General features: G+C 37.2%; 1 long non-coding RNA gene across 1 annotated transcript; it reads right to left on the reverse strand.

Moving 5' to 3' along the window:
* Window positions 1-1,415: 1,415 nt before the first annotated feature.
* LOC149270002 (uncharacterized) lies at window positions 1,416-7,609 on the reverse strand. The gene is made up of 3 exons (XR_016268897.1): window positions 7,328-7,609; window positions 3,055-3,198; window positions 1,416-2,982 (listed from the first exon to the last, which is right to left on the reverse strand). It is a non-coding gene; the product is annotated as an uncharacterized LOC149270002 (long non-coding RNA).
* Window positions 7,610-8,056: the final 447 nt, after the last annotated feature.

Here is an 8,056-nt window from a genome sequence, read left to right on the forward strand (position 1 = left end):
TGTATCTATGCATGGCTCTGCACAGTAGTAGTCTGTCTACCGACTCGTATGCCTTACTCTGTGTGTCATTGTACTTTGAGGTTGTTGGCATTGCGCGGAGCTGTTATGATTGCTCTTAACGCTTCGCTAAGTCTTACATATCAATGCTATCATAACCAGGCAGCAATGGATATGCTTGCAGTTGCAGACATCGATACAGCTTACAGCGCAAAGAAGAAGATAAACAGATACCGATATGCGAGCTACATATATGCAGATAAAATGCAGATATTAGTGTGCATGGAGATATTTTCAATACGAAAATGAATATCTTACAATATAGGGAAAGATATTGCGACATCTGTATGTAGATGTGGCCCTTTAAAAAAAATTTAAAAATGTTTAAAAGTTTCTTTAAAAAAAAAAAAAAACAAAAAAAAAAAAAAACAACCCTCAATGAAACTGTTAATATATAAAAAAAAATAAGATAAATAAGAACTAAAAAAAAAAAAACTGTTAAGCAAAACTTAAAGTCTTTTTAATCTATCTTTGAGTAAATTATTATTATTATTTATTTATTCATTTTATTTTTTTAAATTTATTTCCAATAAATTAACAATACATTGATGTGAGTCCTAAAATTTAATAATTTGAGCTTCTATTTGCTTAAGTTTTTGTATTGGGAATATGCTAAATTTGTATATAAGAAATAGGGGACAAATTTTTATTGATAAATACATATATGCACATACTTGTACTAAAATGTAAAATATGCTTTAATTTAAATAAATTACACTTTTTATTCTATATTACTTTTCACTTAATGAATACTCTTAGCTCCATAACAAATTAAATTATGTGTAAAATTTGTTAACTACAGTAATTAAATTTACTACATATTTTACAATTCATAAAATAAGTTAAGAGTAAAATATATTAAGAATATATCTGTTAAATTTACTGACATATTTTATATTTTATTTTTTATTTTAATATTTATTTTAATTTATTTATTTTATTTATTTTATTTATTATTTATTATTTATTTTATTTTAATATTTCTACAAATAAATAATTATAGAGAACTGATGAAGCAAGCAGTTCGCCAGTGCATCTCTCTCTCTCTCTCTCTCTTTCTCGTTCTCCCTCTGTCACTGTCTCTATGTGCCTCTATCTCTCCCATTGCTTAAACTCTTTGTCCACACCTCGCTCACGTAACGTGTTACTTTTCAATTTATATGTGCTTCACTTGCAGAGCTCGCGCTAGTTGCATTTCCACACTAAATATGAAAAATCAATTTCAGATTGCAAGCACATCTAACCGCAGAATCATCGCTTCATAGCCACACACACACACACTCACTCACACACAGAGAGATGCCCGCTTAAGGGACCAACACATGGCAGTTAGCATATTCAGGGCACTTGCAGATTGCAATTGCACTGCAGCAGCCCTCGCCACATAACAGTTTAATGTCGGTGGGCAATACTTACATACATACTTACATGTACCTACACATACATGCTGAATAAATGCATATGCAGAGTGATTCGATGGCAGGAGCAAATGCTAATGCTCGCTTCGGTACGACCCGCTCAATTCGCATGACTATATTAGCGCTGAGGGCAGCATTGGCGAGTTTTTCTTTCTGCCGGACTTGGTCGGGGGCATTTGCATAAAATATTGTTGCGGTTCTCGAGCTACTCTGAACATGCATCCACACAAGCTGACTGACTGACTGACGGACTGATTGATGATTACTTTCGGATAAATGAGCTTGCAATACTTTGAAGAGTTCACAGCGAAACATAGCTTGCCTGAGCATCAATATCAACGAGAAACCACAATTTGTATCTAATTTAAATTTAATTAACTTTCAACTAACTAAAACTTCCTCTTTATTCTAGCAGTCTCACTCTGCCTGTGAATTTTGTATAGGGTATATTAGCAAGTTTAGTTATCATTCAAGTTTTTTTTTTCACCATTTCCCTTTTCCATTTCTCAATTTCTTATCGAGTCATGTTTTCCTTTCTCTATTGACTTTCCAATTCTCAGTCAGTTCTGTTGGCCGATGCAGATTTTCTGTAGTTTATATAGGGTATATTTGTTGGCTCATTTTGGTATTTATGACCCTTTTTTGTTTGCCTTTCGCAGGCATTTTTAATGGGTTTTATTTTAGCGCCGGGGCCAAAGACGAAGTCAAATGCTGAAAGTTGGCGGCAAATTAATGAAGTTTTCTCTGGCATATGATTAAAACTTTGCTCTCAGCTGCATATGGATTTTTTTTTAATTTTTAAATTTTATTTTCTTCCATGCACTGTACACTTTGGGTGGGTGTATAAATGTAGGCGTGGCATTCATGGCAAAGACATTCGCTAAAGTTAGCCGCAAAACTTTTTGCCCGTTACATTTTCATTTCCATTTTCATTTGCATTTCTCTCTCTCTCTCTTTCTCACTCTATCTATCTCTCTTTTTCTCTCTCGCGCGCCGCTGCTAATGTCTATTACAATGAAATCTTTTGGTTACATTTTGTGCTCGGCTCACTCCATTCCATGCGCTGGCATCAAACACAGATTTGACCCAGTTATAAAGCCCAGATCACGATTCTTGTATTTTACTTTTTTACCTAGCCCCCAGCTTTGGGCTCTTATTTTATTTTGTTGACTCCGTTTGCGGCTCTTTTAATTGTCTTTGCATGGCTCTGCTCTGCCCCGTGCGAGAGGAGTATTTTCTGGCTTGAAAACAGCTAGATGAACAGCCGGATGAGCAGCCAGCGGCTGAATTTATTTAAATTGTTATGTTTGCTTATAATTTATTTAAAGTCATCCAGACAGCTGTTCAGCTGGGTTTTTTTCGTTGCTTCTTTTTTGCGTACGTCCATTGTTCAGTCGTAATACTTATTTACTTTCCATTGTTGTACAAAGCGGGAGCTCACTGTGGATATGTGTATTCAAGAGTCGAGTATTAGACCCGCAAAAGCTATCACGTGAGTTTCAAATAACTGTGGGAGTTGAATAAAAAGTTGTACGTTAATTAATGACGGAGATTAAGGAATTTATATGAATGAACCTACCTCCACTTTGGACATCTCAGCTTTTAGCTTGTTCGTAGTTTTAATTTTAGTTGACCACGATAACATTAAATTATAATAATATTCTTCAATGCTCAATTGTCACGTTTCTCCGTATGAATGTGTAATATTAACTGAGACTGGAGACTGTAAAATATAAATATATATATAAGAAATGTTTACATTTTATGAGAGATACAGTTTCATAAATGCTTCGACATAATTAGTGCATTTCTTAGCCGAGCTGGCTTAACAGTTCTAATGCTTGGACACAATAACTTTTTCTTTTCTTTTATAGCCCTTTGTATTAAATAAATAATCAAGTCAAAATTTTATTTTCAAGCTTGCGTTTAAAACACTCCATTTCTCATTTAAAATAAAATGACTTCATCTTTTGAAAGTAATTGCGGCAGAAAAAGATTATTATCATTTGAAAATTAATTAGGCTCCAACATTGTATTCATGCTTGTTTAAATTAATATCAGAGTTCACTTGAGATAATTGAGATCACACTTATTACATTTTTACACTTTTCCGCAAATGCATCAACAATGAAATTTCATCTTAATTTGTAGGAGACTTTAATTATAACACGGTATGAACAAGAGACTCTAAACTTACTTTCCAGCATTACTGAAAATTAGCTACGCAAACTGAGATATTCCCATCCCAACTATTTATAGAGCAACGAAATTTCGTAAGTCCATCAACCAATAAACTTCTACCACTAATCATAAGGTAGATCACCGATAACACGGTCCATAATTAAATATCGATATTTATAGAAGCTTTTCCCCTTTTATTTCTTTTTTCGACTTTCATTCACTAGCTGCAAGTCTGTCAAAATCAGAGTGCAATTAGAGGAATAGCATTTTCAATGGATATCTATAATAAAGTTTTGCAATGCCACTGATTTCCCATGGCCTTTTTTGGTTTTGGCTGCCCGTGGGGTTTGTCCTGGGTTTGTTTGCCATTTGATTTGCAGTCGATAGTTGGGTTTCTATTCAATGTATAAATCCGATTCTGGTCGCTTTGACAGCACTTTTACCGTAATTGCAATAGCATTTACAGCTAATTCAGTTAATTCGCACTCGGGAAAAGCATTTTCCTCGTGCATTTAACTCTTTTTTACCGTTTTTTCAATGCGACTGGCAACAAATCGTGTCAGGCAGGCTCTGGCTCAGGGCCCGGGCCAGTCGAGACGACGGCTTTTTAATTGACAGGCTGCAAGAGAGGGCTACAAGAGAGAGAGAGAGAGAGGGAGGGAGAGAGCGAGAGAGAGAGAGAGAGAAAGAGAGCGAGAGCTGTGAAGCGTGGGAGGGCCGAGAGCAACAGCAACAGCAACAGCCATGGGCGATGGGAACTGGGGGAAAAAGGTCAGGCCAGGTAAAACTAAAGGTAGAAGGGAGAAAGGAGAAGCGCAAAAAATGACTGAAAGGTCTTTCAGACAGCTGTGAGCTGGCTGCATTGGTTAACTGGCAGCTGGGCTGTTGCCTTTCTGAGGGGGCGGCACGGGAGGGGACGATCGACTTGATTAAAGATTTCACACTTGATTAAACACTGGCTGTAGTTGTTGTTGTTGTTGCTATTGTTGTGTTGTTGCCACACAGCTCCAATTGCAAGTTTCAAGTTCGTTGCAGCAATTGATGAACGAAATTTAATTTTGTGTTTTGTTCGCTTTTCGGTTTTAATTTCCGAGGTTGGCAGCTGTGCGAGTTGCCTTTTTACGGCAGTCGCTTCATTGTCGACAATAGCATTGGCAAAAACAACAGCAACAGCAACAGCAACAACAACAACCACAAACAAAACAAAGGCAACAGTTAGTTTTTTGTGGAGCAAAACACGGTCAAACGAAGACGATTAATGCGCACAGCCAAGCAAATAAATGTGCAGTAAGGAGCGACATAAAAAAGGAAATGTGTGAGGCAAACATTGGCATTGGCTTTGACATTGACTTTGACATGAGGACAAATATAAAGATGACTGGTTAGTGGGAAAATTTCGTTTGATAATTGCAATTTTAAGCATTGAGTAATTAGAGAAAAACTCATAGCTATAGCAGTTAGAAAGATTGATTGATTGACCGACTGGCTGGTTGTCCGTTATTTATAAACTAAGGCAACATTGACATTTGACAATTGGTTTATAAATTACAGCTACTCCAATCTGTTGATTATTAACTGAAAAACTGATTAATTGAGTGATATATAATATATTGCTCATATTCGATGGTTGTACCAATTGATTGACAAGTATTGATGATTGATCTTACAGCAAACTATTGACTACAGCTCTCCTCAATCGAATGATTGTCTGATTTACGACCATTTTGATGAAACATACATAATCTGATAGTGAAAGCAAAATTGTCAAGGCTAACAAATTTGATTGAGGGACTGATTGATACCGAAAGTAAAATCATGTAAAAGTCTTAGTTCTTAGCAGCTTGATTGATCGTGTGATTGATGCGCTGAACGATACTCAAAGCAAAGCTCAAGCGGTTAAGCCTCCATAATAAATATTAAATATTTATTACAAATATGAATCATAAGTATTATTCATATGCTTAATACATCATAATGGCTAAATATAACTCAACTCGATCCTTTGATAACAAACAATCGGTTTTTACTGCAAATTGTTAATGACTCTCATTTTTCGTTTGTTTTTACAGCTGTTCATTACTCGAATGCCATATTAAGAGGTAAGTGTATCTAGAGCACGCACACTCGTTTCCCCCCCCCCCCCCCCCCCCCCCCCCCTCTTCTTCTACCAGCTATACGCATAACGAGCGCCATTCTATGGTTTTTCCCTGGGGCTCATCGTATCAATCTTAATTTATAACAAATTTAATATGGTTAGGATTCATTTTTTATCGGGTTGCGGAGGAGATGATGAGCGTATTCTCCTAGGACTTATCCAACATGACGCCTACTCGCATGGATGGAGGCCCTGCCACACATGCAAATGTGCAATATGTTCTCGAATGCGGACATGGCTTGGCTTGGTTTTTGGTTACCGCCTGTGCTGGGCTCATGTTCTCCCTTTCTCATATGTGGCAGGGCGAATTCCTTCTGACCTTGCTGCAAGCGAATTGTGCGTATCCCATGTTGCGTGAAGGCTCGTAAATATGCTACGGTAAAAATTCACAAAAAAAAGGAGGAGCGGAGCACAGAAAACAGAAAACGTGTACAGCAAAACACACTTAAGTGATTTTATGGCGCCATTTAAATGGTTTTCAAATCTGCCAAACGTAGAACCTAAAGAAATATGTTTGCTCCTGCATGGAATGCCAAAGAAAGGGGACTGGCCATAAATTTTCAGCCAGGCTTTGCCACCCAAATGTGAGCATTTCGCAGCGGAACTCAAATGTATGCAACACATAGCAGAGTGTGTTGAATAGTCTGAGTGAGTGTGAGTGTGTGGGTGTGGGTGTGGATATGAGTGTGTGGGTGGGGATGTGTTGTGGGTCTGTGTGGCTGTGTGATTATATTGTGTTGTCTGCTTATGTATGTGTCATCAGCAACAAGTCGACGAAGGTGTTTCGGACAGCCTAACACAAATATTTTGTCAGCAATCGGAAATACCCAATAGAACCAGAGTCGAATTAGAAGTTACCTTCTAGTCTGCTATGAAAATGTATAACAATATTATAAATGATATACATATATTCTTTATGTATATGCTATATTATATAATCGTATATGTTATATTATTCATCATCACAGCAAAAATATATCCAAATAAATTGACTGAGTATAGAGTATGTCAAATAGAACAATAGAATTCTACAGGGTGCAGATAGAGCTGTACGACTGGCGAATGCACTGCTAATTCAGCTTGATGCCAAGTCTTAGAGAATCCTTCATATACATCAGCAACATACATAAGCAGAAGCACAACATAACCTATACTAACTCTGTTCACTGGGTATAGGTTATTTATAGCCATAAAAAGACAAACGTAAAGGGCACGCATACGACTAGGAGATACCCTGCAGTTAATTAAACGACTATTCTAGCAGGTCACTAAATTTAATTTGCAAACATTTTCAATGACCTCTAATACACAGACACCAATTATGAATTACTTTATGCTTGTTATAGTGATCTACCCTCTACTCCAGCTCAAACTGAATTCCTGTGTTGGGATTCCTGTCTGCAGCTTATCAAAAACTGTGGATTTGCTGAGACTGCCTATTGAGAGAGCGGCTGATTGAACGCTTGATTGACTGCTTCTGTCAGGTGATTGAGCAGCGATGGGTGAATGACTTTACCTGAATTTGGGCGCTGGGCGAACATTTTGATTGCGTTGCCTTAGATAAATTATAGCGCTTAGTCGAATGAGTTGCAGAACAACATGTGATTCAGCAATATGGAGTGCACCCAAATGTAACATCTGTCTTTATTTAACCGACTCACAGATTGATGAGCCACTTTTAGTTAAGATTTGATAGCAGTCGACGGCTTGAAGGGAATATTTATTCAATTTCAATTTAAAGAATTTATAAAATTTATTTACAAACATCTACCGAATGGCAAGCTGTTGATCAAATAACAATTCGAGAGACGACTAGCATTTAGCTGCTCTTGAGTCGAGCTCCTTCAATTGTATTCATTGTGTGTTGCGTATACGCAATGTGCGCCCAGAGAATAGCTTTGTTTGCTTAGGCCTTTGACTGCTTGCCGCTGGGCTGGCGGCGGCAGCAAAGGCGCTTGTCAATATTTACGCGACCAAAATAATGTATAAATAATTGCATGTCACTCGCTAGCAAACAAACTCACCAACTCACATTTATTATAAAAATATATACAGACAAAAGTACGTACATATACGTAAATATGTATTTGTATAGCATAAAGACCATATTGTTGCTCCCTTTTGAGCGTTTTATTTGGCTGTTGACAGCTCTCAACACCACAAGCTAATCGGCTGGCTCAGCTGTCAGATTCGACATTAGCATAATGACGGCCAAGTGGGCGTGGCACAGTGCTACAATCTCACA

This window comes from Drosophila arizonae, chromosome 3 (genome assembly GCF_054131065.1).
Source record: "Drosophila arizonae isolate 15081-1271.41 chromosome 3, UAZ_ARI_1.0, whole genome shotgun sequence".
NCBI lineage: Eukaryota > Metazoa > Arthropoda > Insecta > Diptera > Drosophilidae > Drosophila > Drosophila arizonae.